The sequence below is a fragment of the Desmodus rotundus genome, chromosome 3 (assembly GCF_022682495.2).
Source record: "Desmodus rotundus isolate HL8 chromosome 3, HLdesRot8A.1, whole genome shotgun sequence".
NCBI classification, from domain to species: domain Eukaryota; kingdom Metazoa; phylum Chordata; class Mammalia; order Chiroptera; family Phyllostomidae; genus Desmodus; species Desmodus rotundus.
In genome coordinates this window covers 65,441,656-65,463,160 of record NC_071389.1, presented here as the reverse complement: position 1 = coordinate 65,463,160, position 21,505 = coordinate 65,441,656, and the positions used below count along the sequence as shown (strand labels likewise).

General features: G+C 43.0%; 1 long non-coding RNA gene across 2 annotated transcripts; it reads left to right on the top strand.

The window, feature by feature from the left end:
* The first annotated feature begins 75 nt into the window (after positions 1–75).
* On the top strand, positions 76–20,371 carry LOC123480266 (uncharacterized). Of its 2 annotated transcripts, XR_006656184.3 has the most exons (4): positions 76–360; positions 8,605–8,703; positions 18,577–18,648; positions 20,041–20,371. It is a non-coding gene; the product is annotated as an uncharacterized lncRNA (long non-coding RNA). The 2 variants fall into 2 exon arrangements; XR_008426539.2 differs by lacking the exon at positions 8,605–8,703.
* Positions 20,372–21,505: the final 1,134 nt, after the last annotated feature.

The following is a 21,505-nucleotide window of genomic DNA, read 5'->3' as shown; positions in this document are numbered from 1 at the left end:
CCGCCCAGCGTCTGGCCCCGGGGTCGCCACCGCCCGCCAGCCCCGCGGTCCCAGCCCCGCTGTGACGCAGGGCGCAGCGCCGGGCACTTCCTCCCCTGCAGAGACCACCCCGCGCCCGCGGCTGGCCGGAGAGGGCCGCAGCCTGGCACCGTTGACTTTCTGCAGGGTGTGTGTGTGGGGGGGTCGCCCCTCTGCTTCCCGGGGGGCTCACCCAGGCCGCTGATCCGCCCACCTGGCGGCTCTGCCCCGGGAACCGGCTAGGTCTTGTGACTAACCCCCGCCCCCAGCCCTAACAATGCGCGGAATTCCCGAGGCTTCCAGGTGCGCAGCATCCGCTCTGCTACGGCAGCTCTTCCCGGGGTAAGTTAGTGGGGGCAGCTCCCACTAAAAATAGCCCTTTGGGGAACTCCTAGAAAGGACCCAGGTCACAGTAGACATATTCCCACCCCCTTATTTCGCTCCCCGAGGAGGAATAGAAGGGCGGGAGTGATCGTGGGACCATGGAGGTAGACGCAGAAAGAGGGAGGCAAATGCTAATCTCCCCGGGCCGTGAAGCCACCCCAGGAGCCCTTTGACACTCCGGCCTCCTTTCCGGTGGTAGCCCCCACGTGCCGGGACCGGGACTGCAGGGCTCCCTGATCTCTGCGCAGCAGGGTCCCGGGACGCTGGTGTTGAACGAGCTGCCTGGAAGTTCACGAAGTGCATAAAGGAGTGACCCGTGCACGTCAAAACCACCTGTGGTTTGAGAGTATGGGGGAGAGGTTCTTTCCTACGGCTTTGAACCATGCTTTTCTTCTCCACACGCCTTTACCGGATTTCAGGATGCAAAAGCAAACTCTACCTTCTTGAAAGCAGCCCACAATTTATGTGGGAAAATGTACAGAGAAGATTACTAAGGAATATAAAGCCTTCCGGGATGCCTCATCAATACCAGCCGTTTTACAAGAACCAAAAATTAAAAATTGCTCTGTTCTGGCAGCCAGGAAAAGACTGATGTACATGAATAACAGAGCAATTAATAGACGAGTAATCGTCTTTCACTGGTCGGTTTGTTCTTACTCAGCAAGCCTTAAGAAAGCAGGCACCTCCTTTTACCCCATTTCTATTTCCAAACCAAAATGAAAATTTGTGCAAAAGTTGTTCTCTTGGGCGTTAACTGCTCCCCCCACCCCCAACTCACCTGGCAAACTCATACACTTTTGCAATTCCAGTACTGTTTTTGCTCCTCCACCTGCAGAAAACTACCTTAAATCCTTTTAGCCCTTGGGAGATAGCTCCAACACCAGCCTTAATTAACCTAGATGGAGACAAAAATCTAGGGTGGGGCCTTCCTCCTAGACATCAGGTGGAACAACTCTTGGAGTGTTTCTAGGGGGAAGACAGACTGACTTTAGAAATTTGCTAGACATTTCAAGTACCTTTCAAGTACCATACCTACTGTGTGAGGTATGTTCAGCTGCTAAATGTATTTAAAGACTCCCCAAGGCAGGCACTAAGGGCATAAACATCCTGTGGTGAGCCTTGTCCTGCAAGTGCTCTCTGAGCACAACACCTGTGTCCTCTTGTATACCACTGAAACCCTGGCCTCAAGCTTAGGCGTCTCTGAAATGCTCCTTCACTAGCCAGTGTCAAGGAAGATTCAGCCCTAGACTTTGGATTCAGAAGAACCAGGAATACTACTCTTCCTGTGTCAATGTAGAGAAGTAATTGCTACTTTTTTTTTTCAATCATCAGTGATCTGCTATAGGGTACTATGAGAATTAGATAACATGCTTAAAGCAGCAAGAACAGTGGCAAGCACATTGTAAGTACTCAATAAAGGCAGCTGTTATGTACCCTTATTACTACTCTTCAATTGCCCTGAAAGCAAAAGGGCTGAGAACAGCAACAAGGTTTGGGAATGGGATATGGACCCCATAAGTCGAGTCTTCACCTCTATCCCTCCACCTGCTTAATTGCAATAGTGTTGTCTACTCTGTGCCTGCTTTCTAATAGGATGAACTGTGTAGTTCTACATGTGGTCAGGTGATTCACATACACACAAAAGTCCGAGGGGCACTTGTCTGAAAACCACTATGTGATACCGCTTAGGTCACTATTTTTAAGTTTTATTGTATAGCCTGTAAACCTTAAGTCTAGTCACCTCACCTCAGTCAATCTAACGCAACTCAATATTCACACTTAGTCCTTAGTGAAGCACCAGGTGAATCAGCAATCAGTCAGCCAACTTGTGTGAATGCTGGACCCCGAGAGTCTCAAAGAAGTATAAGGCGTGTTCTCTAACATGAAGGTGTTCACAGGGTGTGGGAGAGGGAACCTGGTGTGCACATGAATCGCAATAAACGATTTCAAATTAAACACAATTGGAGTTCAGAGAAGGGAGAGGGCACTGTGTATCTACACGGAGCCACCATCTTAACCTTTCACTGAATACCCAGTTCTTCAGGCCAAAGTTTGACATTCTAGCTGGCCTTCTAGAATGACTTCCCACACTCAGACTCTACATAGCTGCCAGTACATGAGAGCAAAGTAGATTTTCCTGAGCAGTGCAGGGCCCTGATGATACAGACAGATCGGGGCTCAAATCCTGGGTCCAGTACCTACCAGCTATGCAACTGTGAGCTGCTTAATTTGAACCCCAGTTCCCCATCTGTCTATTGGAACATTGATACCTACTCTTTAGGGTTCTAGAAAAAAATATCTGCAACCCCTCTAGTGGGCCCATGGAGACAGTAATTATATTACATTGTTCGTTGTTAGCTACAATGTTGTTAGCTAGAATGCAGGCTGGGTTATATTATTCCTTGAAGGCATATTTCAAAAGCTGCCTTCTCTGAGAAGCCTCTGCAGGCTCCAGACAAGTGTAATTCTCCCTTGTGCTCTCAGAGTGCTTGCTACTTATCTCTACATTTTTGCTTTACCACTGGATCTTTATTCATCTCTATGTCAACACCTAGCATAGAGCCTGGTATTCAATGCTGAAAGAACGAGTTTTAAAGTGTTTCAATTTGTTGTACTGGTTCTGACTTTCAGTATAGCGTGTATCAATCTAAAGGCTCTTGAACCTGCATGGATTCTTTAGCTCATAAAGAGTTTACACTAAAATGAACTATTATGTACATGTACCTGCTTAGGCCTTGTTTTTTCAGTGCAGGCTTGTTCGTTAAGGCCATTTTTGCTTTGTTTTCTACTTGATGTCAGTTGATCCTGCCTAGTAATAGTGAAAGTAAAATGTAAATTCTAAACCAATACCACCAGCATTCTTTGACCACCCTGTGCACATCTGCTCCCCAGACTAATTCTGAGATTTGTGGGAAGGATCCTGAGCTAACAGAAAACACTTTTGTTTTAAGTTTCAGCTCTTAACACTGTTGCGACCGTTAGCACTTTCTGAATGAAGAGCTGCAAGATAAAGCCCACCTGCAGCAACAATTTTGAAGCCTTGGACCCTATGCCATCAAAAATGCTAGGATAGGGAGAATTAAACCTCCCCCAGAAAATGTCCTGTGACACATTGGCCCAAGAGGTAATGTGGTCAGATGTGGTCTTGACCCTAAAATAGCAGGGGAATTTGTGCCAGAGCCGAAGGTGGTGGTGCTGATGACCTAAAATTAGAATAGTACAAAACTTTAGGTCAAATCTTCTAAAATCATCCCTTTATATCTTATTTCCCCCCAACACACACACACACACACACACACAGAGGATAGAAGTGGTTGGTTCCACTAACTTGTGAGATACTCTTTGGAAATAATAATAACGAATAAGCACGTAGGTACACACTGTGCTAAGTACACACTAGGTTTCTATATCTTATCTTGTTTAGTGACCATAGCTCTCCACTAGGCAGGCAGTGGAGTTTTCTCCTGTTGATGGAGGAGAAAACTGAGGCACATTATAATGAAGTAACTAGCCAGAGGTCATGTGACCAATGGTGGGAGAGTGAGGATTTGGACCCAGGCAAGACTAATCGCAGAGTTCTCATACTTAACTTGGCAATCACGATGGCAAAAGTATATTTATTTTTAAATCGAATCTATCAAGTATATTCAGTAAGGTTAATGATTTTTTTCAGTAGTTTTTGAAAGTGCTTTCATTTGTGCTTTTCCCAATAGTGTACTCACACCCTAAATGTGCCTTCATGAGCTGATTTTACAGCTCAGCTCTAACTGAAAAGCACTTTATGATTGAAAGCAAATTTCTTAATGAAAGATCATGAAGTGTGTGTGGCTCTGCGTTTAGGCAATGTGAAACATACCAGGCAGAGAGCCTCACTCTTAGAGTCATTGTTTACATGGGCCAGTAATAAATAAGTTCCTTTTCCCCTGATAGATATGCAGTATAAGGTTAACGTAAAAAATTAGTTTGACATTCTCAGCAGTGATTTTTTTATACCCAAATATCACTGTTATAACTAAATCTTACTAAATAATATTTGCTTGCCAGTATATACAGTCTCTGATCTAAGAACTTTCATGTATTATTAACTCATTAATTAAATCGGCAAACGACTGGCTCTAGCCATGGACTGAGTTATGCTAAAGACAATGAGACACTCTGAAGGGGTTTAGACCTTGCTTATTTATTTCAAAAAATAGGTTAAAAATACATCTCCTAAGGAAAGTAACTCATTTTTTCACAGGACTCAAAATTTTCAGCCATTTCTTAACACCGTATTATATTGTGTATATGGAATGTACTGTAGAACATCTTAGATTCAGTTTAAAATTGATTTGCTTCAAGTTTCAGTGACATCAGCCCTGACAAAGCACAGAATTTCAAGCCTAAAGAATTGTTTTTTTCCTCTGACTAAGAAACTTCTTTCTCTGAGGCGTAAAGATCAATGACTCAGGAAACCTTACCAGACTAGTGAAACTGAAGATGCTCTTGTTACTCACATAAACACAACTCTCTCTTTAAAAGACAAGTATCATAGACGGTGCTTTGTGTACTTAGAAATGCTATCACCATACTCAGATGCTCTGAAGATACCACACAAGATACATTTTTTGAGTCTTTCTGGAGTTCATTGATTAATTTCCTAAATTTACTCATGTCATTTACTTCTCTGGGGCGGGGGAGTGGACAAGAAGAAGGCCTGGTTTGTCTTGTCAGTATCAATGATAGTGGTCATTAATCATCACTTTTATTGCTGTTTGTGAAAAGAGCATAAACTGGGATTAATGAGTCCTGAATTCCAGGTGTGGCTCTGCCATTGACCAACTTTGTGACTTGGAACAAGCCTCTTAGCATCTTTGGAAGCTCAGTCTCCTTATCTGAAATGAAGGGCTTAAAATAGGTGATTTCTTAGGACTTGTTTAGTGCTAAAACTTTTCACATTAATCTTAAAATAATACATATTTATACTTCTTAGATTGTAATCAGTAATGGATATAATCACCCACATGTAATCAAGGAAGCAGGAAGGCCTCCATTTCTGCCGTCTCTGGGAAATCTGTCTAGAGCAGGGTGGACTAGTCAGGCAACATCTTCCCAAACTTCCTGAAGCACCTTGGTCTTCCGCCATCCATCCCAGTGAGATGGAGCCGTCATTCTTCTGCTGAGACACTTCCAAGCAGCTTTCTGTAGAGCTCTACCTTTGAGTACCTGAGAAGTAGGGGTCCTGTGGTCAAACTCTCTTGGGGAATACGATATCCTTCTTAGAGATTAACAATGCACGTTAACATGCTTAGGGCTTTGAGAAGTCCTGCATTAAAAATACTTTTTAACTTTGCTGAACCTAGCATTTCTCTACCTTTATTTGATCATGGAACTGTTTCCTTTGTTGCATCTATCAACGTTCCAAGAAGAACAAAGTCTCTCAGAATAGAATGCCTGCCTTGTTATTCTAGACTTAAGGACGACGGAACCTTCATAAGACTTTTTTTTTAAAGAGAAGGAAATGATATGCTTTATTAACTCATTCAATGAATGCCTACCAAGATAACCTCTCTTGGAAGATGTTTTCTGCAGCTATTTTCTTTACAAACAGCCATGATGGAGTGTCTATCATCTTTAACGGGACAAATAGCATCAACTCTCACTGTTAATAGTGTAACCCTATTTTTTTTCTTATACTGAGGAATCTTCCCTTTACATATTCTTATTAGCCTATGGTTTCTTTGACATCCTTTTAGAAACAGTTAACACTAGTGTAAGACAAACACATACACTCTGGGCACTCAGAGATGGGTGTAGGATAGTTTATTTATTAATGACAGTCGGGAGACAGTTCTCCAGGGGTCTCTGGTATTTCTGCACATCTCATTTCTCACACGCAGTGAGCAAGGCACTGACTGCACTTCTTGTGAGCAAAGGGCAAGCATACTTACTGTCCAGTGTAATAATGTTCCTCTCCAGGGCAAAGGACAGGCACACTCTCACTCACTGTAAAAGGTTCACATTCCCTAAGCTCTTGGTTCCTCTTCTATAACACAACCTACTGTTACTGTGTTGGGGCTCCAGGAACTGACACAAAAATGCTGATACTATGGCGACTGCTTTTGCTGTGAATAACAAACTTTCTTTCATCTCTGATTTAGGAATTTCACGTCTTCTACCAGCATCTGAGAAACTGTGTCAGGCTAGTTTTTCAGTTTGCAAGGAGTAAAGTCTTGGACCTTTCATACTTTTTGATAATAACTGGCTTTTTCCCTTTTGCAAATTGAACATTGGTAGAATAACTATACCTTTAGGTGTTCTCCCTCCCTGAACCAGCCCTGGTCTTTTGAACATTCCCTCCTATGAATGCTTCTCTCGGCTTGTTGTAGCATTTATAGCCACCCTTCCTGTTTCTGGGGAACATTCGGTAGAAAGCTAGTATTAGTGATGCAGTCTGATTATGAAATCTCAAAGAAGGCACCATGAATTTTTTTCTAGCAGGATAACATTTCATTCAAATGATTACAAAATATTTTCCATCTATCTTGTTTTTTTAAAAGGATTTAGAAATTAATTGTCAATGAAAATGAAGTACCATCTTACAATGGCTATGTAGTGAGGGGCAGGGAGTACTTGAGTTAATTGTACTGATTGCTTCCAAAAGCAATGTGGAAAGAGGAAAAGACCAGAGTTCAGATAAGATAAGTTGCTTCATGGGACCAGAGGGAGAATCATTTCACCACAAAATGAAAACAATTGTGGTTGCGTTTAGAGAAATGAAAACATCCAGGTTCCCGAATGTCAACAATATTCCTCAGCTTGTACTGTGCTCCCGGCAATCGTTCACATTTGCCCTGATGTCATTTCACACTAACTGATTTCACTGACTAAATCAAAACTCAGAAGTGTGTGTTCTGTAATTATGCTATCGATCAATTGCTTTGGGACAAACATTTTCTGCTGGAAAGGTTTTCAGGGACTTTAGAATATAACAGTGATTAGGTTGGGAGGGTCCTGGTCTGGAAATTTGAAGAGGTAGGCTGGTGACTTGTGACATGATTTGAATGTCACTGTGGGGTAGTAAGTTAACATTTGTTGAGTGCTCTATGCAAGACACGTTTTGAAGCATTTTACTCATATTATTTCATTTAACCCATGCAGCAACTCTCTGGGGTAGGTACATCACTGTCCCCATTTCGCTGATGGGGGCTGAAGCCCAGATCGGTGATGTGACTTGCCCAAGGTCGTGCTGCTGGTAAGTGGCAGAACCGAGAGTGGAACCCCGGCCACCTGGCTCCAAAGCCCACACTCTCACCACTGCCTGCCTGCCTCCTAATGTCAGAATGTTTTAAACTGCTAGAAAATGTGATTTTTTTTCCACCTGGAATGTTTAAGAGACATAAATGTCAATTTTCTTGCTTCTTTGGAGTTTTATCTCTAGACCATTATCTTCTTAGATGTAATGTGCTGTTCTTTATTTCTCTGTAAGAAATGTATTACAGGACCATTAAGGGTAAATTATGTGGAGCATTAGCCCATGTTGACTGAGAAGGAAAATACTGCGTAGCTCACTTTGAGTAGCAAGATGCTTCAGTTAAGGACACTAATCAAATTTCCACCTTGTAATGTTCCACATAAGGTTTTGATGTATTTTAAACTCCTGACATAAGATGCATTTGAAAAATCATTAAATAATCTAAAATAAATAAACTATGTTTGGTGTTTGTCTTTAAGTCTGTATCCAGACAAGGAGAAAAAAGCAACAACATTTTTAATGTTATCAGTTCTTTTGTTGGGCAAGCTTTAATTTTTCATGATCAGTGGCGGTGTTATTACCGGTCCCCAAATCACCTGCAATTTCCAGTCCCCACACGGGCACATTGTGACCCTGTCTAAACTAACAATCAGATCACAATGCTTTTCCTCACCCCAGACTGGCAGCTTATCCTAGCCAATTTCCCAAGGATTGTACAGGTGGAAAATGATGGGGGCCTTCTGGGGACTTCAAGGGGAAAGGAACTTTAAATTTTTGGCTTGACTATTACTTAGAATGATGAGGAAATCATTTACTATACAGAACTTGTAGATTGCTGTCCAGCCTCTGCAACCCCAAAATGATTTCTGAAAACTAGTGATAGGAAGGTTTCATGAAAAACTCTCTGCAATGTTAGATCTGTTCAGTGTTCTGGCCACTGAAGGCAAGTGGTATGGGCCATGTTTCAGGTGCAGCAGCAAGATGCATTTCTACATCCGCTGCCACCATTTTCACACGAAAATGAAGGAATCAGCACAGTCTTCACTGAGCAACTTTTGTGGAGATTGGTGAGTATTTTTTCTCTCTTCCCATCAAGGCCTTGAAGGACCAAGAGTTAGTGGAACTTTCTGCCTTTCTGTATCTCAAATCTAGAATGAATCTAGGGTAGGGGTGTCAAGCTCATTTTCGCAAGGGGCCACATCAGCCTCACGGTTGCCTTCACAGGGCTGAATGTAATTTCAGCTCCTTAACAGTTAAGGAGTAGTTACATTTATACAGTCCTAAAATTATTTCAGCCCTTCGAAGGCAACTGTGAGACTGATGTGGCCCCAGTGACAGTGAGTTTGACACGCCTGCTCTAGAGATTGAAGAGAAGCAAGTATGAATGCATGTCCCGACCTTTGTGAGACCTCAAGTAGCTGCACAGAAACAGTGTAATTCCTTAACTAAACGGACTTGCATTTACCTGGGTTTTAACTTTTGTTGCATGCTATTATAACTTATACAGTAACTGAATGCCTACGGACCCAACTTTTTCAACAAAATCACCTTCCTAAGTGTTGCACTTGGTCACCGAGGGGACACGCCAATCAAATTGGCACCCGCCTTTGGTGGCTTTGTTGATCTTTTCTACCTCCTTGATTTTGTACATGTCTTCATACCATCTTCCAATTTCTCTTCCTTCCCGTTTTTCGTCTGTCCACTCTTCTCCAGCTCCCATCAGTCTTTAAATGTCCTGTGCAAATCTTCTCTCCATAAAGCTTTTCTAGCATTTTCATTACGGTAAATTCTTACAGTAATTAATCATCTTTTTATCTTCCAAGTGAGAACTTGGCTAAGTTACTTAACCTCTCTGAATTTCGGTTTCTCCATAGGCAAATGGGGATAATTATAGTGCCTTCTTCATAGTGTGGTTGTGAAGATTAGATAATTTAGTGAATGTGCCTTAGCACAGTGCCCGATACATTATAAACATGTAATGAATGTTAATTTTTATTAATATTAAACAGCTAAATATATCTCTTTTTAACACTTTACATTTTTTTCTTGTTTCCCACCTAGTAGGTTCAAAAATTATTTGTTGATTTAATTATTTTAATATAATGTCAAAGGAGGAATCTGTTCTTCAAGATTTTTAAAAGGTTATTGACAAACATAAAGAGTTGCCAGTTTTTGCCCTGGCTGGTGTAGCTCAGTGGATTGAGCGCAGGCTGTGAACCAAAAGGTCGCTAGTTTGACTCCCAGTCAGGGCACATGCCTGGGTTGCAGGCCAGGTACCCAGTAGGGGGCACGTGAAAAGCAACCACACATTGATATTTCTCTCCCTCTCTTTCTCCTTCCCTTCCCCTCTCTCTAAAAATAAGAATAAATAAAATCTTTAGAAAAAAGAGTTGCCAGTTTTCTTAACAATAAACATCTTGTAACTTGATCTATAATAATTTTTAAGTAAACATATGGATTTTTATTGCCTGAATAAACTGTTTATTATTTTTTACTATTTAAATTTAATATACTAATGATGATTAAAATAATCATAATTTGTCCCCTCCCCCTGAAAATGTAAACCCTTAAATCTGCTTGCAGGAAGAAATACCTAGTTTTAACACTTCAGTGTTACAGGTTCTCTTTTACACAGGACTTAACACAGGGGTACGCCCCACATCCCTCAGCCCTTCATGCATTTGTGATCTACAAGGGCAGGAAAGACCTTGTACTCAAACGTGAACAAATTTCTTGAAAGGTTAAAAAAAATGACAATATTCATTTTAAGACAGAAACCGCTCTTCCATGTGAACACAAGGAGAGTCACCATTTTTGTTCAGAGGACCCAAAGGGAACATGGCATTACAGTCAGGGCAGGGGCCTAAAGTTCGTACAAGAGATGAAATATTAAGATCTTTAATGTTAGTTGATTTTTTAATGTTTAAAATACAAAGTTCTGTTAATCGCAGAGGAGCCGCTTTATCAATATTACTTGGATATCTTTAGAAAGTAGTTGAACTCTTCTAGTTTTAACTTCTTGACCATTGTGTGGTCTTTTGTAATTGACCTGACACTTTAAATGGTAAGTGTCAGGTTGTCATTCTTGCTTTGAAATCTCTCTCAAGTCCTCCCTTTCCATTTCCACTTCTGCTCCCCTACTTCGGCTCTCATCGCTTTGTGGCTGACAGTGCTGCTGCCTCCTTCCCAGTCTTCCCGGCTTAGCCTCCTCCAGACCACCCTGCATGCAATCCTCTAACTTATCCTCCAAAAGTTTGCCCTCAGCACATATATTATGAATGCCTACAGCAGCTGATAATTTCAACTTGCTTTTACTAACTCCCCACTGCCCAAAGGATAAAGCTTAAACTTAAAATCCCTGATGATTTGTAAATAATAATAGGAGACTATGGTATAACAAAAAATATCTTTGTCTCTGGTTCCTGGCACAGAGCTCCTACAATGTTTGGAATTTCCTGAGTGACGGGGGTTGGGGGGGTGGGAGGGTTGGAGGAGTGTCTTTGTTAAGTTAATGAGGTAACTCAGTTGGCCTTCTAGATAGCCTCAGAATGGAGGCTGGACCTGAGAAAGACCAACGGTGTGAGTAGTGTGTTAGAACTTTGGGTCAGCTTGGCCTCCTCAGGGAGGGGGGTTTGTGGGGCTATAGATTGAATTCAGTCATGTGGCCAGTGATTTATCAACCATGTCTGTGTAATGAAAACCCTATAAAAAACTCTATCAATGCTGAGGCTCACTGGAGCTTCTTGGTTGGTGAACTCATAGACATGCCTATTGGGTAATATGCCCTGCCTCCACCTGGACGGGGTGCGGGAGCTCTGCATTCTTTTTTAGACCTGGCCCTAGGCATCCCATTTGGCTGTCTTGAGTTATATCTTTTATGATAAAGCTGTGGTTATAAGTATAGCACTTTCTTGGAAGCTTCCAGCCAAGATGGAGGCATAGGTAGGCACACTGCGCCTCCTCACACAACCAAAACAAGGACAACAACAATTTAAAGACAAAAACCAACCAGAACTACAGAAAATTGAACCACACGGAATTCCGACAACCAAGGAGATAAAGAAGAAACATTCATCCAGACCTGTAGGAGGGGCGGAGACGGGCAGCCGGGGGCGGAGAGGACTTGCAGCAACACGGCAGCTGCCGGATGGACCCAGAGAGGTGGTGGATTGTGGAATGGGCAGGCAGTGTGACAGCTAGCAGACCCCGTGGCCCCATATTCACACATAGATAAACCGGGAGGACCGCGGGGGAGCAAAGCAGACCGTGCAACCCAGGGCTCCAGCGTGGGGAAATAAAGCCTCAAACCTCTGATTGAAAACACCCGTGGGGGTTGAGGCGGCAGCAGCAGGAGAAACCCCCAGCCTCACAGGATAGGTCGTTGGAGAGACCCACGGGGGCCTAGGGCATGCACAAGCCCACCCACTTGGGAATCAGCACCAGAGGGGCCCAATTTGATTGTGAGTAGCGAAGGGAGTGACTGCAATCCGGCAGAGAGTGGAGCAAGTTCCATTGCTCCCTCTCGGCCCCTCCCCCACATATAGCATCACAGCGGCAACGACCAGCGTTACCCCGCCCCCGGGGAACACCTAAAGCTCCGCCCCTTACTATAGGCGGGCTGAGACAAAAAAAAGGCCCAAATGACAGAACACTTCAAAGCTCCAGAAATAATACAACTAAGCAGCGAACAGATAGCCAACCTCTCAGATGCACAGTTCAAAGCACTGGTAATCAGAATGCTCACAGAATTGGTTGAATTTGGTCACAAATTAGATGAAAAAATGAAGGCTATGCTAAGAGAAACAAAGGAAAATGTACAAGGAGCCAATAGTGATGAGAAGGAAACTGGGACTCAAATCAACAGTGTGGACCAGAAGGAAGAAACATCCAACCAGAAAAGAATGAAGAAACAAGAATTCAGAAAAATGAGGAGAGGCTTAGGAACCTCCAGGACATCTTTAAACATTCCAACATCTGAATTATAGGGGTGCCAGAAGGAGAAGAGGAAGAACAAAAAATTGAAAACTTATGTGAACAAATAATGAAGGAGAACTTCCCCAATCTGGCAAAGGAAATAGACTTCCAGGAAGTCCAGGAAGCTCAGAGAGTCCCAAAGAAGCTGGACCCAAGGAGGAACACACCAAGGCACATCATAATTACATTACCCGAGATTAAAGAGAAGGAGAGAATCTTAGAAGCAGCAAGAGAAAAGGACACAGTTACCTATACAGGAGCTCCCATAAGACTGTCAGCTGAGTTCTCAAAAGCGACCTTATAGGCAAGAAGGGGCTGGAAAGAAGTATTCCAAGTCATGAAAGGCAAGGACCTACATCCAAGATTACTGTATCCAGCAAAGCTATCATTTAGAATGGAAGGGCAGATAAAGTGCTTCTCAGATAAAGTCAAGTTAAAGGAGTTCATCATCACCAAGCCCTTATTATATGAAATGTCAAAAGGATTGATCTAAGAAAAAGAAGATAAAATATATGAACAGTAAAAATGACAGCAAACTCACAGTTATAACAACCACATCTAAAACAAAAACAAAAGCAAACTAAGCAAACAACTAGAACAGGAACAGAACCACAGAAATGGAGATCCCATCGAGGGTTATCAACAGGGGAGTGGGAGGGGGAGAGAGGGGGGAAAGGTACAGAGAATAGCATAAATGGTAGGTAGAAACTAGACAGGGGGAGGGTAAGAAAAGTATAGGAAATGTAGAAGCCAAAGAACTTATAAGTATGACCCATGGACATGAACTATAGGGGGGGAATGTGGGAGGGAGGGGGTGGGCAGGATGGAGTTGAGTGAAGGGGGGGGAATGGGACAACTGTAATAGCATAATCAATAAATATATTAAAAAATAAGTATGGCACTTTCTTGAGCTCTATGAGTCATTCTACTGAATTATCAAATCTGAGGGTGTTATGGAACCCTTGAATTTGTAGTTGGCCAAAAATGTGAGTAGCCTGGGGGCCTCCCAAGGCTAGCATCTGCAGTACAGGCAGTCCTGTGGAGATCTTTGCCCTTAAACTGTGGAGTCTGCACCAACTCTGGGTAGTCAGTGTCAGAACTGGGTTGGGATAAAAACAGAACAGAGGCGTATTGAGTAGCTATTACGGGAATCTACAGAAATAGATCAAGTCACCAAATTGTGATTATGTGTATTACAGCAGTAATAGACTGATTTACTGTAAGTCTCCCCAGGACCACAAAACAATAGTACTATTTCCTCTAATTTGGCTTACATAAAACCTGTTAGGATGGCCTCATGCTAAAGAATCTTGCCTGTGAGTCATTTGAAGACAACATGAGTCAAAATATTTTGACTAGTCTAGAGGAAGGCATTTGGAATGCATTGTGATCCATGGTCTTATTTCTAGGAAGTTCTACTAATAGTTTATTTTGGCAGAAGATAATATGTGTCCTTCTAGTTTCTTTGAAAAACATTCCACCTAGACAAGGCAACTAATCTTAGCTAAAGAGTTACAAGTAAATGGGTATGTTATGTACAAAGATTTGGAAACTTCTGCATTGTCTACATCTCCAGTAGCAACTCTAAGTTCCCCGAGGTCTCATAGCTAGCAAGTTAGAGAATAAACAGTATTATTTAGGGCTGTCTCATTCCAAATTTAATCTCCACACTCAACTTTACTGCTGAGTGCAGTTTTGGGCCTTGCCCTGACATGTCCAAATCACATTCTGGGATAAGAAAGCAGAGAAAAGTTATCTTTTCCCCTCAATTTATCTTTGTGTGTGTGTGTGTGTGTGTGTGTGTGTGTGTGTGTGTGTGTGTGTGGTATTGTGTTAATCAACCCTCAGCTAAGGTAAAGTAAGCTGCTGAACCAATTTTCCGCAGACAAATCAGAGATTGCCACTGGCAAGGCAATGCTGAAATCTTTTTCTAGCCTTTTCTCTTGGTGTCGTCTCTTTTAGACAAATGGGTGCTGATTCTGGGCCAGAGGGAACAAGTCATCATCACATCCTCCTAGAAACATCACTCGGTGCAGCTGTGCAGAACACACTTGCCTGCGTTTTCAGAAAGTGCCCCCTCCCCTGAATTAACTGTCTAGTTTTTAGTAGTGAGCAGTGGCTCTTCCAGCAAGAGTCCTTCATGGTGCATCTCTCTGTCCACCGGAAGATCACCTAGAAGATTCAAAATGTGCTGAAACCACGATGACACTGATGAGGCGGTGACCCTGCATTCTGAAGTGTCCCTTTCTCATTAGTAAGGTGCTCTTCCTCGCATGGTTGACTGAGGACCTAACACAACAGGGCCAGAGTGGACAGCCCAGCCCCCTGGTGGTGGACACTGAAAGGGGTAGGATGAGAAGGCTGGCCTTTGCAGGGTCTCTTGGCCACCAGCAGGGTGGGCAGCCTAGGAGAGCGTCTCACCTGTCCAGCCTTTTAAACAGCTATGGACTGGAGCCCAGGCAGCAGACAGAGGGCAGCCACTGGCCAGAGAACACCTCGAGGTGAACACACTCTCCCTCCCATTTCCTAAGGGTTCATGGCAGTTGATTTTCCATGGAAACAGGCAGAAATCTGTTTTAATCATCAAGCATTTTTAGTTGCCTAATTTGTATGGGAACCTGGAGATACAGACATATGGTACATTCATTATTCCAGAAAGCTACAGCTGAAAGAAAAATAGTTAAAGTCAGCCTTAAAACTGGAAAGCATCATCATATGCCTTCCTATTACATTCCTTATCTCAGAGAGTGTCATTGGTGCTGCCAGAAGCGCGATTTCTGTTTCAGCTCAGTACCTCTAGCAGGATTTCCATGTGAACCGGGATGTGCTTCCCCCACAGCGCAGTGCAGCCCGCCAGCTCCCCTGGTTGGATGAGGAGCCCCTCTTATCTCCCCGGCCAGACTGAGGGAGTGAAATGACCACTGGCCGAGTTGTCACCCTGACCCTCGTATTTACTAGTCCTGTGAACTTGGCCTAAAACTGAGCTTCTCTGGGCTTCATTATTCTCATCTGAAAATTTTATTCAATCATTAACGGGTTATTTACTGAACATCTATTTCATGGCAGGTGCTGTTCCAAAAACTGAGATGATAGCCCTGAATAAAACAGAATCTCCACCTTTGTGGAGTTTAGGTCCTATTTGGGGGAGATAAAACAAGTGAGTGGAAGGCATAATATGTGCACTGGAGATAAGGATTATGGAGAAAAAGAAAGCAGGGAGTATTTGGGCAGGGCAATTACAAATTTAAATTACACTGGCCAAGGAAGTCCTCACCGGAGAGGAGGCAGATGAGGTCAAGCCTGAAGGCGTGGTGAGAGTGGGCTGGGCAGATAGGGGAAGAAGAGCATTTTGGTGGGGGGCCTGAAGTTGGAGACTCCTTGTTGTTTTGAGGAATAGCAAGAAGTCCACATGGCTGAAGTCCATGAGCATGGGACTTTGGGAGCCATGGAAGAGATTTGACTGTTCTCACTCTTGTATTGGAGGGTTTTAAGCAGAGGAGATATGATCTAAGTTCTGTTAGGCTTACTCTGGCTGCTGTGCTGAGAGCAGAGTGAAGGGGGACAAAGTTAGACCATAGTGGCCATGCCAGGGAGGCCCTGCGATGGTTTGGACCAGGGGGATTGGCATTTGGTGGTGAGGAGTGGTTAAGTACTAGCTAATAATGTTATTTTGAAGCTAGAGCTGCCAGGTTGATGGATTGGATGAAAGAGTGAGAGGAGTGGAAGATTACTCCAAGGTGTTTCGCCTGATCACCAGGAAGGGTGGAGGGTCCATTTTCTGAGATGGTGAATAGGGTAAGAGGAGCGGGTGGGGAGGAATGGCAAATCCGGCATTCAGTTTTCCACCTGTTAAGTTTGAGGTGCCAGCTAGAAATGCAAATGGAGAAGATGAAAGCGTATTACTTGTCAAACAACAATACTTACCAAGTGAAATAAATCTAAAAGGACAATTGCTTTTGCCTCCAAGGGAAATGAGAGTAAACTCTGCTGATGCTACATGATAGGACACTGGGATGATTGAGAAGCAAATAACTCGGTTTCTATGCTCTGCTAGTATCACCGTCGTCGTTGTCGTCATCATCATCTCCTTGCAGTTAATCATCTCACAGGATTTCACTTGATCTTAGCCAAAAGGCCAGGAGGCGATACTTTATCTCACAGGATTTCAAAGGTTCACAAATTTAAAGGTAAAGAAACGTCTTGTCACTGGAATATACGATGAAGAAGCACACAGCCACCTGCCCATTTACTTGGTCCTTTTGAGAACGTCACACAATGCTTTAGTCTGAGCGTCTGTGGTCCCCTAGAGCCGCGTGTGGAATCCTAATGCTAACGGGTTGGCCTTCGGAGGTGGGGCCTTGGGGAGTGACTGCGTCGTGAGGGCGGAGCCTCCGTGAATGGGGTTAGTGCCCTTATAACAGTGACTCCAGAGAGCTCCCCGCCCATTCCACGTGAAAATTCAGCAGTGCGCAACCCAGGACTCCTTCCCCAGAACCCAGCCATGCGGGAGCCATGATCTCGGACTTCCCAGCTTCCAGAACTGAGAGAAACGCTTGCTGTTTATAAGCCACCCTGTCTTCGGTATTTTGTTGTAGCAGCTAGAATGGACTAAAACTCACAGGTTAGGGTTGGCAAGAGGGTACTGATGAATAAGGGTACAGAGAAGATCATGGAGAAGAGAATGCCTATGCTCATACCAGTTTCAAGGAACGTCCTCCTCCCTCACCAGCCCTGCCCCACCCTCCACCAAACAGGGAAGGCTTGAGGCTGGAGTCCGCTGTGCACCCAGGGATTGGTGCCACGTAAGACTCGAGGAATCTTAGTCACTCCCCCCCGCCTTTTATTTTCTTAAGGACAAGAACTCAATTACTAATCTTTGCACTCTTAGGAGGTAATAAATGTATTTATTTCTAGATTTGAATTTAGTCACTTTATATATTAATGTTTCCAAAGTACTTGAGACTTAAAGTGAAGGTTTTAAAGTAGAGCAGTGTTACCAAGTGGAAATATAATGCAAGCTACATAGGTAATTTAAATTTTTGAGTAGCCCCATTTTAAAAATAAAAAGGAAGCAATACAATTGGTTGTAATTATGTTATTTAACCCAATATAACCAAGGTATTATCCTTTAAACATGTCATCGATAGAAATATATTGATACCTTTTATTCTGCTTTTAACTCTTCTTTGAAATCCAACATATATTTTACACCTAAAGAATATTTCAATTCAAAACAGCCCCATTGCAAGAGCTCAAGAGCCCTATGTGGCTAGTGGCTGTCGCAAGGGGCAGAGCAGTTCTGGTGGCGATCGGGAGGCATTTTCCTCTCTTGCTTTATATTTCTGTGAGCCTGAGGTTCACCTGCAGAAACACGGAGTACTTTCAGTCACTCAGGCTCTGACATTACTCGTTCCTTTGCTTTATATAGTGAGCAGTTATGTGTTTGCTATTCCTGTACACGCTGGAAACAGGGTCTCAAAGCAGTTGGAACGGTAAACTGCCCGGCAAGTCTGCCTTGTTCTCACCTCCCACAGGTAGAAAGACAGCCCAGTGAAAACCACAAAGGGAAGATCCAATAACAAAATTTGTGCTGGGGAGGGTGGTCAATAGCAATGGCTGGGTTTTAAAATGTTACTTTTCTTTGATTTTATGTTAAAAATCTCTGTGCTGAAAAACAAAAATGTTGGTTGGAGGGGAGCACAACTTGGAACTGGTGGCAGGCAGTCTTCTAGAAAACGGTGAACACAGGATGCAAACAGCTCCGAGTCACAGAATAAATGGGACCTTATCTTACATTTCAGTTTATTAAAATGGGTTCATGTGCTTTTGCTGACTCGATCATGTTTTTAACTTACAAAATTCCTCCAACTCCAGAATAGTAATATTGGCCCTTAATAAGAAGGATTACTATAAACAATAGTGGCTCTAGGCACTTAAAAAAAAAGATTTTATTTATTTATTTTTAGAGAGAGCTGAAGGGAGGGAGAAAGAAGGAGAAAACATCAACATGAGAGAGAAACATCCATCCATTGCCTCTTGTAAGTGCCCGGATGGGGGACCGAACCCGAAACCCGAGCAAGCGCCCTGACTGGGAATGGAACTGGTACGATACCCAGCAAACAGAGCCACGCCGGCCAGGGCTCTAAGCACTTTAAATGTATTGATTTATTTAATCCTTATAACAGTCCTATGATCTTTATAATAAACCTATAACAGGTTTGGACTGGAAAAAAACCCCCAAAGAAACAAGATAAAAGAACAATAACAACAACAAGCCCACAACCCACCAGAGAGTAACACGGTGGTCACCAGGAGATGGGGGTGGGGCGAAGAGATTGGTGGCACTTAAGGGTACAAATTTGTGACGAGTAGTAAATAAGCCATAGAGGTCTAATGTACAGTATGATGAATGTAGACAATATTATACTATGTGTGGTATGATAAATATCACTACAATGTCAATCATATAACAACATAGAAATGTATCCAAGTAACATACTATATACCTTAAATTGGCACAATGTTGCATGTCAAATTTATTCAATAAGTAATTTTTAAAAAGATTATAACAGGTTTAATGTTAGCTCTCACATGCTAGTTAGGACACTCTCTAAGGCTCAATTTTATAATATGTAAAAAATGAATAATAATGAGTCACCAATAAGATCGTTGTGAAAATTAATTTGAGTTGATTGTGAAATGTACATTGAACAGTGCTGGGTTACTTTACAAATCTTGGGGGAGGAGTTTCCAAGATATTGTAAGGCAAGGAGGCCACAGGATTAGAATCTTTTCTTCTGCTTATTAACAGCCAGTGGTTTCCAGGTCCAAGAGCCACAATTACCCTTGTCCATATATTGGAACGTTTTGGAGGCTCTACTGACCTTCAAGGCACTGGAGAACTCTTTCTAGAGTATTTAAATCCAGACCTGATTCGAACATCACTGAAATTTTGAAGTAGGTTTTGAATAGGGAACACATGCTCATTATGCGACATTAAGAGAAAATACAAAGGTGATGAGGACAACAAAGTACACAGTTACCAGTTTTTTGTGCACACACCAGAGGTCCTGCGAACATCTCCCCCTCGCCCCCTCTCCTGCTCCCCCTCTCTCCCGCAGTCATATACACTTTCAAATGCTCAATTAGCAAGTATATTCAACAGACCTCTGTTGTTTTTACTGAACTACTCCAAAGCCCCAAGTGTTTGTAAAGACTTCAAACAAGAGTTTCAGCTTAGGAATATTGATTAAAGTTTCCCCAAGGACACTTTTACAGACTCATAGCTATTGATTCTGTTAGTGATCATCTCATCAAAAGCCCCAGAGAAGTGTCAATAATCAGGTATAATTGGTAGGGGACTCAAGAGTTGGAAAATTTTAGCTTAAGGTAAAAAGTTATAAGCCTAGCAAATAATGTATATGTTAAAGATTTTGTTTCAGAAACTACAGATAAGGCCTGTCCTGGCTCCAGGGAAAACAGCTGACCTCCTGGGGCACTGCCAAAGATTACCGCCTGGGGATAACTGGAGGCATCCGGGCCTTTGTGTTCGAGGGAGAGACAGAGGACCACCGCCCCAGCTAACAGCTAACTGCCCAGGACAGGAATGTTGCAGCTTCTTTCACCCAGTCCTCCCTGAATTTTGAAGCCCTCACCGCACCTTGTTTATTCCCTGGTATAAAAATGTTGGCCTGGAAAGAGAAGACAAGATGGTCTGTTAGGGTATGAACCCAGCATCTTCTCAGATCTCCGGCCATCTGAATAAAGAGCCCATAAAGATTCAATCGCTGTCATTGTTTATTGGGTTTGGTAGTGACAGGCAGCCCGAACGCTGGTGTCTTTTCTGGTTTCATAATGAGCAAGAAATGGTAGGAAGAAAGCTTAAGGAAATGAAGGGGAAGCTGATGAGTACCTACTCAGTGTCAGATATGACTCTAAAATTTTTTAATGTACTGTCTTATTTAATTTTCCCAGCCACTCTGGGAGATGGTTATTATCCTTTACCATTTAGCAGATAAGAAAACCGAGGCATAGAAAGATTAAGTGACTTGCCTGAGGTAATGCAGCCAGAAGGTTGAGGAGGCAGGATTAAATTTAGGTCTGGTTGGTATTAGAGCCCCAAGCCCAACGACTTCTACCCTAGGAGGAAGGCAGAGTGGATCTGGTACCCAGGAAGGTGAAGGGTAGCTGAATTGCCAGTTGTTTTAGATGCTGTAGGACAGGGGGGAAAGGGAAATCTGAAAAACTAACAATTAAAACATTAAAAACAACACTCGGTAGGCAAAGACCATAGTTAACAACCCTTCTCTGTCCCAGTACCTCTTCAGATACATGGACCATTGCCCAGGACACATTCTAAATGTTCACAGAGGTCAATCTAAGACAAGCACAAAGAGAAGTTAGTTCTTTTGTTGGGGAAAGCAGATGTTCTATTCCTGTGCCGCCTTAGTGCTTCCCCAGAATCTTCACTTCTGTGCCTCAGTGGAAATCAGTTATAATCATTCGAGCACACGAGATTTTTGTCAACAAAAATTTCCGGATAAAAAGATTAGGTTCAGTGCTGGTGGTGTTACTGTCTCCGTCAGTTCAGGCAGCTCTAACCAAATACCACAGACATAAACAACAAACATTTATTTCTCACAGTCCCAGAGGCCCAAGTCCAGGATCTAGGTTTCCGTCTGATTTCACGGGGGCTCCACCCTTATGATCTCATCTAAACCTAGTCGCCTCCCAAGGCCCCAGCTCCTAATAACATCAGGGTTTAGGGTTTCACCATGTGCATTTTGGAGGGACATTCAGTCCATAATACGACGACAACAGAATGCAGGCGTACAGAGCTTAGTTGGCAGGTGTCACAGTTCACAGAAACCACTCCATTTGCACCTCGGGGCTGCT